The 11434-nt window shown below is 38.7% G+C and overlaps 1 protein-coding gene across 11 annotated transcripts in view; it reads right to left on the bottom strand.

The window, feature by feature from the left end:
- Positions 1–8813, bottom strand: part of LOC144957107 (uncharacterized) — a 75362-nt gene extending 66549 nt beyond the window's left edge. For 2 of the 11 annotated variants that reach the window (XM_078888075.1, XM_078888083.1), the window contains exon 1: positions 8722–8768. The gene's annotated coding sequence lies outside the window, so the exon portion shown is untranslated. Of the gene's footprint in view, positions 1–8624 lie in introns of all 11 variants that reach the window. The other 9 variants (XM_078888084.1, XM_078888082.1, XM_078888077.1 and 6 more) reach the window with 9 other exon arrangements.
- Positions 8814–11434: the final 2621 nt, after the last annotated feature.

The following is an 11434-nucleotide window of genomic DNA, read 5'->3' as shown; positions in this document are numbered from 1 at the left end:
AAAATAATGTTTTTAAAAACCCTTTGTAGTTTGTGCTAATTTTTTTTTTCTCTGTTTAGCTGACAGGGCAGAAAAACTTGTTGGGATTTCAATCCTCGTTCCTTTTTTACCCTGTCTTTGGTCGTAGACAATAAAATTTCATTTATTCATCCCATTTGGGAAATTTGTCTCTAGGATGTATTCCGAGGGAAGACCGGAATAACCCAGGCGTCAGTCGCAGTGCAGCGCCGCAAATTGAGCTAAGGCTAGGTGACTTGCTCAAGGCCACACAGCGCAGCGGCGGCGGGTGATCGAAGTCGATACCTGACCTGTCGGGTACGAAACAAAGACCTTACCTCTGAGCCACGACAACACTATTATTCTTGATCAAAGTTAATTGTAACCATTGCAGTGAAAGAAAAGGAGGGGGGGGGGGGGGTAGAGAGCAGTAGGGGAGGTGGATATATTGGACGGCGTTCAACTGCTGTCGTCGTCCTTTGATCTGGTCCGTCCCACTTAACTAGTGACCACTGGTCATAAATGTAGGTATTACATTTATTGGTAACACCGCTGATCCACCTTTATAACTGGTTAAAAGTCGGACTCTGGATAAAACTCGTATTTAAAAATTTGGCCAGAAAGCGCGTCCTTCGAATATCGATCGATTTTAAAGCTCTTTGAGCACATTTCGTGGAAATTGCACTATATAAAGCTCAATTTTTAAAAAAAATTTTTTTAACCGACTGTTTTTCAAGATTTTTACTAAAATGTAACACCGACTCAACAAACAGATTGGATTCTTCAGATGATTTTATTGAGTTCTTGTAAATATTACAACGATTTTTTTTCAAATTTTGTGATTTGTAAAACAAATCTGAACAAGGAAAGTATTATCTGTATCGTAACGGATTGTCTTATAGTTTGTATGGAGAGGGTTAAATCACCCACATCTTGGAGGAAAAAAATCTTAAACTTTTCACCAAATTTTATCAATAAGACTATAAACGTTCAAGACCGTTCAAACGCAGTCTCGTGTCGTAGTAAGTTACATTCTCTAGCAAATGGATGTTGTGAGTACTTTACCTAAATGCATAGCGACAATAACGAACCAACACGCACTTTTCCAAGGACTCAGCTATGCACCGAGCGAGGCTAGAACCCAGGACCTTCCGATCCGAAAGCGAGTGTCATACCACAAGACCACATAGCGCAGCGCACGAAATGAGATGATGAGTGACAAGGAAATATACAATCACAGGACATGCTCGACAAAACATAATTCGAGTACAGGTACAGGATGTATACTCAATGCAATCCAAATAGATAGTTCGAAGATGACGGCACTCAAGTCTGTGTTATTGTTTTTTGCCATCCGCGTTTATGACTAATGCTCACTGAACTGTATTAACACGTCTATAAGCGTTCATGGATACACAAAGTTTTGTGTGTTGGTCCGTTATACTTCCGGATGGCAATGTTATGAGCTTCTTAGCCAAGCGCATACTATCTATAGTTGACATCTTTTTTATGTTTGTGCAGCGTCCAGAGTTGTCGATAGTAGAGCTCAAGGAAACAAGTGATCCCATTGGCTGAACACTGTTGAATAGAACTCACGATTTGATTGCTTTAGTGACTTGTCTTTTGACGTAATATTTCGGTCAGTGTCAGCTATAGATAGAATGCGCTTGGCCGAGAGTTCACACATTGCCATCGGAAGTATAACGGACCAACACACAAACTCTGTGTAACCATGAACTTTTATAGTCTGGTTAATACAGTGTAGTGAGAACAACTCACAAACGCGGATGGCAAAAACAATAACAAAGGCTTGAGTGACGTCATCTGCATACTATCTATGAGATGACGATTGCTGCGGTCCGACCTAGTTTCAGCAGTTATTAACGCTCATTCGAAATTGCTTGTTACCTTGTCGGTAGTTAATTTTCCTTGCAAGGCGTAGTGTTTATGTATATATATATATATATATATATATATATATATATATATATATATATATATATATATATATATATATATATGCACGTCTCTTTTTTATATTGATTGTGACCTATCGCGTCAAAACGTAAAAAGTCAGGATAGAACAGAAGCAAAATGTGGATTTGAAGTCAACGAACCTAGATATATCATTTCAATTTCAACTCTTTAAAAATCTATATTCTAAGTTCTTCATGGATGAACAACGTTTATCTACATAAGTAGCAATGACTATCCCGCACAAATCTTTGGGCCTCTTTTTCGCTCGCGAAGTGCCCGAATTCGCGTCAAAATATGGGACGAAGCCGTTTCGTATATGCTATTTTAAAAAATTAATTACGACGCTGTTTATCGATGAATGTGACTGAAAGTTGGCACACAGTTAGAAAAAGGTCATTTTAGATTATGTCAAGCGACAAAACTCGTGCTATTACCAGAAGACCGTTAAAATTAGATTTTTACTCTTTGGAGTAAAATATTTCTAAAACTACCGGGCGTGGAGGTTTTGTCGCTGACAAGGTAATACATGAACATTTCTTCTTTTTGGTTATAAAATTTCATATGAATATGACGAGTACTTTTCCCGTATTTTACAAAACACCATCCTAATTTGCTTTTCAAGTTTCAATCTTTTAATCCATTTATTACGCAAGATACAACCAAAGGTCGAAAAAAATGCCGAAAAAGCGTCCCATATTTTCGCGTTTTTTTTCCTCTTTGCGGGTCATCCAAATAAATGACACCTTTGAAACTGCATAACTTGTTTATTTATGAATGGATTTTCAAAATTCAAAAACATTTTTACTCAGTGGAGATAGGGCTTTGATTTTAGACAAAAATGTTTCTCAAAAAAGAGAAAAAAACATTTTTCATAGTCATCGCTAACATAAGTCCATTATTTCGGACCATAGATTCAAATTTCGAAAACGTTACGCTATCCCGACATTATACCGTCTTTGAGGCGATGGGTAACAATTTATTCGAATGATTTATTTCATACTATCACAGACAGAACCACACTATGTCCGTAACATTCTTCATTTTGTATATAAATTGTCTCGCTGTCAATCCAATACAAACTGGCCACTTTTGACCACACAACAGGAACCATTCACAAGTGGAATTAATGGATAAGCTGGAATGAAATTGTTATTGAAAATCGGCTTTCGAGCAATTAAGGGGAGGAAATCCTGTCTTCTCGTTGCCAGAGCGAATACAAAAGTTTGTTGTAACTGAGCCGACTTAGTGACAAAGGAAGTTCCAATGTTTGGATAGATTAGGCTCTCTCTGATCCTTGTATCGCGTACTACCTACGCTATAGCAAAATACTTTTTTTTTTCCATTTTGGTTCATTTTGGCCAGATTGTTTGGTTATTTTAAAATTCAAAATAGCCATAAATTTATATGACACCTGATTTTATTTATAAAACAACCATAACGTGATAACTCTATGACGATTTCCTCTGAAATTTCAGATATCTATGACTTTGTTGATAGCAGGTTAGCTTAATTAAAAGGCCTCTTATGAAAAAAAAAATATTCCTCGTAATCAGTCTTGCTGTAAAGTTAGTTTGTGCCTCGCGGTGCTGTCGTACACAGTTCCAGTGACAGGCCGCGCTATCGTAAAATAGTCCTTCAGAGACATAGGCCCATGGAGTCGGAGTTTATCCCGGTTTCTATAGCGTGAATTGGACAATAGCAATTGATTGCTACCCTTTGGATAGGATGCCAGTCTATCGCTAAGTATTCATTCCGCCAGATCTAACAAACCCAGCTACCCAATCACTGCTGGGCGGACAGGGGTGTCAAAAACGATCTCTCTCGACTACGACCGGGGATCGATCTCGGTCACTTTGCGTGTGAAGCGTGTGCTCTACCAACTGAGCTATCGGGACTTCCTATCGTAAAAAAGCTAATTTTTTTTATTAGTAGATAGGGAGGGGTGTAACATTTTAAATACACTGGTATATTTTTGTATATATATATAAGTATCGTAACACTTAGACATCCAAATATCTGCCAATGAAGCTAAAATGTTACACCCCCACCCCCATCTAAAAAAAAGAACATAAGCATAATTTATAAAGTGCAATATCAAGTACACGTAGCCCAAAGCGCTTTACAAGAATTCCCTAGCTACCAGCAACAATTAGCATGTAAGTCAAGGCATGAAACATTTAAGGCTAGAGAGATGGTGACGCCACGCCTTCCTCTTTTCCGGTTCAAAACTCATTGGAAGTGTGTAACCAGTCCTCTGGACAATGTATATACAGTTAATAGTTTACATATTGAATCATAAGGCGGTATGGCTTTATCAATAGGCAGATTCTTATAATTAACCCTCTCCTTACCAGCCATTTTCAGGATTTTCTCCAAAACTTCACACCCAACGAACACAAAAATAGATTTTTTTATCATTCAAACACAATAGCAGTAAAGTTCTTGCGATACATAATTTCTTTAGCAAAACATGCTCTACAACACACTTCATTTTGCGGCTATGTGGTCTAGTGGTATGACACTCGCTTTCGGATCGGAAGGTCCTGGGTTCGAGCCTCGCTCGGCGCATAGTTGAGTCCTTGGAGAAGGCTCTTTACTCACATTCTCTCACCGTACTCAGGTGCAAAATGAGTACCTGACCGATAACAGCGTTGTCTCTGTCCCAAAAATTTGTAATATCGCCTGACAGGCGTCATGTCTCGTCCTACATGTTATGTGTTGCTGTTGGCCAGGGACCCCTTGTAAAGCGCTTTGAGCACGTTTAGTGGATATTGCTCTATATTAAAGCTCAAGTTTTTTGTTGTTTTTTTTTTTTTCATTTTCTTTAAAGTTTATGATGTACAAGAGAAATTTGAATAAGAAAAATGTTGGTTGTATCGTAACGAATGTGACAATTTTCCTGTTGTTGGTAAAGAGAGGGTTAAGGGGCGTAAACGAGCAAGGATTGATGATCTTCATTCACGACAAGCATTTATTTAGGCTAGAAATTAAATTGTCATCACTCTTAAACTAGGAAATCAGTTGCACGATGTATGTATCCAATCCAACAGAAGATTGGGGTACACTTCCAATCAGACTGGAACTGGAATTCTGACATCACACTTTTTCAAACAAGAATTACATTATTCATGCCCAAAATAATTTGTCCAAGTTTTATCAAAAGTAAAAGAAACCAAAAACTAACCCTCTCTCTCTCTCTTCTCTCTCTCTCTCTCTCCCTCTCTCTCTCCTCCTCTCCTCTCTCTCTCTTCTCTCTCTCTCCTCTCTCTCTCTCCTCTCTCTCTCTTCTCTCCTCTCTCTCTCTCCTCCTCTCTCTCCTCTCTCTCTCTCCCTCTCTCTCTTCCCTCTCTCTCCCTCTCTCTCTCTCCTCTCTCTCTCTATCTCTCTCTCCCTCTCTCTCTCTCCCTCTCTCTCCCCCCCCCCCTCTCTCTCTCTCTCGTAACTTATTAGAGTAACGACTCTGAGGCGACCATCCAATTGATTGAGTAGACACGTTGATGTAACAATTACCACATGGGCTGATTAAGGGCTTAATGTCATATGGGCTGATAATATGGGCTGATATAGGCTGATGATCGAATTGGTCCGTTTGGATTCTCCAAGGCAAATAAATTCCAATGCAAAATTGTCTGCTTTAATAGCGAAGAATTGAATAACTAATGGAATGGAAGCTTTAATTTAATTATTAACGAAGACAGATAAAGTAGACGTTTCGGGTTTCCCCTTTGTCAATAAAACCAGATGAATGTAACAATAAATACGAATGAGAGATGCGAGAATGGTGTTGTTAAAGTCTCTCTCTCAATCTCTCTCAATCTCTCTCTCTCTCTCTCTCTCTCTCTCTCTCTCTCTCTCTCTCTCTCTCTATCTATCTCTCTCCATTTCTCTCTCTCTCTCTCTCTCTCTCCCTCTCTCTCTCCCTCTCTCTCCCTATCTATCTATCTATCTATCTATCTATCTATCTATCTATCGATCTATATATCTCCTTATCTTCCTTACTCTCTCTCTCTCTCTCTCTCTCTCTCTCTCTCCCTCTTTCTTTCTTTCTGTCTTTCTTTCTCTCTCTATCTATCTATACATGCCCCCCTCCCTTCCACTAACGCCTAAAAATATTTAAAAAATAGATAAAATATAAAAATCACCAAAATAAATCTAGTCCTGAGAGCAACAAAGTCATAAATAATTGGCTTATCAGCCAAACCCAACAAGGTTGTAATAAAACGATACAGTGATCAAGGTTGTAAAATTAATTAATCTGTTTACTGACATATTCATTCGTATCGTATCGTATCGTAACATTTATGAGCTAATAGGTTCTAAAAACCTTTAAATTTTCTGTGTAACTTTTATGCATAGACACGATTTATCAATTATATAATTAGTATTCAATGTCAATTAATGGATAATATTAATTAAAATTTAAATATTGCCATACGCTGACAAAGAAAAAGAAAAAAAGAAAAACAACATTTTAAAAATTTTGACAGAAAATTTTGCCTTCAATAACTGTACCATTAAAATTATCCTCATCTTCTCAAAAACTCGAAACATGAGACTTCTGAGAAGATTTTAGCGAAGTCCCAGGTTTGAGAGATTTTTGACAAAGATGAGTGTCCTTATAATTGATTAAAGTTTGAAGGAAGATTTATATGGCTAAACTTCAAAATCACCCCCCCCCCCTTCTCTCTCTATCTCTCTCACTCTCTCTCTCTCTCTGTCTCTCTCTCTCTCTCTCTCTTTCCATGTCTCCCTCTTTCTTTTTCTCTCATTCCCTCTTTCTCTCTTTCTCTCTCTCTCTCTCTCGCTCTCTCACTCTGTCTCTCTCTCTCTCTCTCTCTCTCTCTCTCTCTCTCTCTCTCTCTCTCTCTCTGGATGAACAGGACCCTCGAAAAGGGACTTTAGCATTAGAATAATAGAATTTTTGTAATGTAAGAAATTGTATTGTGTTCAGAGTTCATTCTCTACCATATGTAAATGTTGCTGCACGAAGCTCGAAGAAATAAATAACAAAGTGAAATTGAATGTATACTTCAATTTAATTACAAAAACAGATCAAATTGACGTTTCGGGTTTCCCCTTTACCAACAAAACAGGATGAATGAAACACTACAGATAAATGAGATAATGTGGTTGTGGCGTTGTTTTGTTTATTCATCTTAACAACGCCACTACCACATTATCTAATTCATCTGTAGTGTTTCATTCATCCTGTTTTGCTGATAAAGGAGAAACCCGAAACGTTAATTCTATTCTGTTTTTGTAATTAAATTGAAGCTTACATTCAATTTCACATTGTTATTTATCGACCATTATGAAGTGAAACTAACCCGAAGATTTATTGTGTGTGTGTGTGTGTGTGTGTGTGTGTGTGTGTGTATTCAATTTTCAGCACCTAGTTTATCTCGACCTAATACCGTTTTCTGACAATGGGTCATATAAATAAATATCTTCTCTTCTTTTTCGTTTTCATAAGGTAAAGTTTTATTCTAGTTTTCGACTTTATGACCGATTGTTACGGCGGGCCACATTACACCAAGAGATCAAAATCCACGAAAAGAAAATGAAATCCTTGAAGTCATACACTAAGAACGTGCAACGTTCGAACCACTGGGTCACCCCTACAACACTCAACACAAAGCTCTATGGTGAGGCTGAGGACCTAAAGCGGACCACAGACTTCATAGCAGATATCGGACTGCAGCCATAGATGTCCATCAGAGGAACGAAGAAGAAGAAGAAGAATACACTAAGAACATTGTATCCAGCAGGTCATTCACAAAGAAATATGTATAAAAGCACCAGACTTATCTAAAATTAAAGAAATTAAGGAGCAGGCACCATTTATAAGATATATATCTGAACAAGTGTGGATGGAAGGTGCCAGACAAGCAAGAAAGAAAGTAAAGGAGAAAAAAAAACATCCCAAATAATCAGTCTCCCTGTCGTTTGGTGCAAGCGAAGGTTCACAGCGTAAAACGCGTACCCTTGTGAAGAATTTAAGTGTTAAAAACTGTTCCAACTACCGGGAGACTCTGTGGTGTAATGGTAGCAAGTCTGACTGGTAATCAGAAGGTCTGAGGTTCGATCCCCAGTCGAGGTCGACTGATTTTTCGGGCTGGTTATTCTTATATATTTTCCTTTTCGTTCTTGTTTGTCTGGGATCTTTCAGACACACTTGGTCAGATCTTTAGACTTATCTAAAACATGACAGTTGAAGAAATGCCTTCTGTACGTCATCGAAGTAAAGACACCGATTCAAATGCTAATAATAATTATAATAATAGAAATAAAACTCCCATTTGCTTGTACTGATGTGGGACGAATTCTTTCTAGAACTTTTTAGAGGGTTTTTTCTTTTAGGGTTAGTATAGATGGAAAGAAATTGACTTCACTCAGCTCTCTGTTATTGTTTTTAGACATCGAAATTTATAAGTAATTCTCACTAAATTATATCAAAAAAAAAAAAAATTACTAAATTATATATAAACGATAAAGGTTACACAACGTTTTGTGTTTTGGTAAGTTATATCCGGCTGGCAAAATGATGTGAGCTTTTTGGCTAACACATAGCATCTATATAGCATTTTGAGGCATTCTTTTCCTCGATGGCCTTACGGAAGGCGTTCCCGGTTTACAATTCAATCACACACTGAACACAATGTTAAAGATCCAATCCTGAAGCACTTAGATTCATTGGGCGACACCCAAGCCACACAACCAACCACCAAAATGCACAACCATAACTACCGTTTCGTATTGAACCAGTACTCCGGTACTTACAACAACTGACTACCTATAGCACAATGCTATCTAATCATAAGGAAACCAGTGGCAGTAGTGATATGGGTATCAGGAACGCAGGCGGTGCCCATAGAATTATGTCAATAGAACTGCTGGGGAATTGGTAACCACACACAGTCACACACACACACACACACACACACACACAAACTGACACATACTCTCTTCACTCTCTCTCTCTCGCTCGCTCTCTCTCTCTCGCTCTCTCTCTCTCTCTCTCTCTCTCTCTCTCTCTCTCTCTCTCTCTTACGCACACACATACACTCTCAAATAAACACACACACACACACACACACAGACTGACACATACACTCTCAAACATCTTATATATCCACACATCACACATACACAGAGACAAACATACACACACACAACACACACACACACACACACACACACACAAAACACACACACTCATACATTGTCACTCTCTCGTGTCCCCTTGCAAATGCTAAACACCCCCCCCCCCCCCCCCCCCCCCCCCCCCCGCACTCTCACTCTTGTCTCTAGTTCCCGCATACTGAAAGTAAACATAATTGATATTATAACTTACACATTCTCTCGCTTTTACTTTTAGAGGAAATGCAAATGTAGCCGATAAAACAGAAAACAATGGTTAGAAAATAGAACGCATTGCTTCAATAATTGACGCTATGCATGTATGTAAAATACTCACAACATGTGCCAGCCTATTAGGGTTAGTGACGTTTTGAGTCGAGGACCGAGCACCAAAGAGAGGACATCCCTATTTCTTTTCTTCAACCAAGCACAAGTCTTATATTTTTGACCATAACATTTTAGCACCTAAACCACCCTACAATAATACCATTGCCTAACGACGAGTCAAAAATACCGTCTCGACATATTCTAAAAAGAACTATAGTGTGGCTATGTGGTCTAGTGGTATGACACTCGCTTTCAGATCGGAAGGTCCTGGGTTCGAGCCTCGCGCTCGGCGCATAGTTGAGTCCTTGGAAAAGGCTCTTCACTCACATTCTCTCACCGTACTCAGGTGTAAAATGAGTACCTGGCCGTTAACAGCGTTGTCTTTGTCCGAAAAATTGTAATATCGCCTAACAGGCGTTATGTCCCGTTCTACATGTTAAATGTTTCTGTTGACCAGGGACCCCTTGTAAAGCGCTTTGAGCACGTTTAGTGGATATTGCGCTATATAAAAAGCTCAATTATTAAATTAATTAATTAATTAATTATAACGTTTATGTAGCGTAATATCCACTATAAGTGCTCAAACCGGTTTTCAACGATCAACAGACACTTAACATATAAGACGATATAACCGATATGTTCCGTCAGGTTCTCATTTTACATCTGGGTACAGTGAGAACATGTGATTAAAGAGCCTTTTTTTATCAAGGACTCAACTAAGCGCTGCCCAGGACGGGACTCGATCCATGGACCTTTTGATCGGTAGGCGACTGTCATATCACAGGACCACAAACCCACATTCTAACAGACATCTTTCCGATCAGTAAGAATTGCGCTTGAAAAACAAATTGAGCTTTCATATAGCGCAATATCCAATAAACGTGCTCAAAGCGGTTTACAAGGGGTCCCTGGCCAGCAGCAACACTTTACATGTAGGACGGGACATAACGCTTGTTATGCGATATTATGATTTTTTTTCGGATAGAGACAATGATGTTAACCGCCAGGTACTTATTTTACACCTGAGTACGGTGAGAGAATGTGAGTAGAGAGCCTTTTCCAAGGGCTCAACTATGCGCCGAGCGAGGCTCTAACTCAGGACCTTCCGATCCGAAAGCGAGTGTCAAACCACTAGACCACATAGCCGCACTGAAGGGGGGTTAAAATTGAAAATAAACTGCGACTTTAAAAAGAAACAATTGCTTGTTAGTCAAGTGCTATGGATAGTTCGAAGATGACGTCACTCAGGTCTTTGTTATTGTTTTTTGCCATCCGCGTTTATGACTAATGCTCACTGAACTGTATTAACCTGACTATAAACGTTCATGGATACACACAGTTTTGTGTGTTGGTCAGTTATACTTCCGGATGGCAATGTTATGAGCTTCTTAGCCAAGCGCATATTATCTATACCAACTGGGCAATGGGTATATCTAGTTTTTAAACTAAACCCCTCATTAATATCCTCATTACTATGACGTCACTTTCGAATCACTTCCGATTGCATATATCACTAATGAGCCAAATCGATTCGGCAATGGGTCTAATTACGATATAATCGCTGCATATATCGATTAGCAAATTTCCTGCAAAGGATCTGTCAGTAACAGAATATCAATCTGTTTGTCTGTTTGTTCGTTTGTCTGGGCACAAGTGTAAAACGAATGTTTGTATTGAAATATTTGAAGATAATAAGTGAAATTCGATCCAAAAGGGAGTGCCATATCTCAAGACCAGATAGCCACAGATTAACGTGTACATATGTGTAGGTCTGACATCCGAACGCTATTATGGGCCTAGTTTAACATTGTTGTAATGGACAATATATTGCGTCAGTTTTTGGGATTTCCATTACAACAATGGGCCCATAATGAATTGGGTTATCAGACCTGCAAATAAGAGCACGTAGTTGCAGATAGAAGGAAGATCTATCAATAGATAAATTGATAGATAAGTAAATAGATAGATAGATAGACAGATAGAGTTATAGTAG

The sequence above is a fragment of the Berghia stephanieae genome, chromosome 11 (genome assembly GCF_034508935.2).
Source record: "Berghia stephanieae isolate SIO BIC M18660-M18661 chromosome 11, UCSD_Bste_1.3, whole genome shotgun sequence".
NCBI classification, from domain to species: domain Eukaryota; kingdom Metazoa; phylum Mollusca; class Gastropoda; order Nudibranchia; family Aeolidiidae; genus Berghia; species Berghia stephanieae.
The sequence above is the reverse complement of the archived record's forward strand: the minus strand, read 5'-3'. Positions and strand labels throughout refer to the sequence as shown.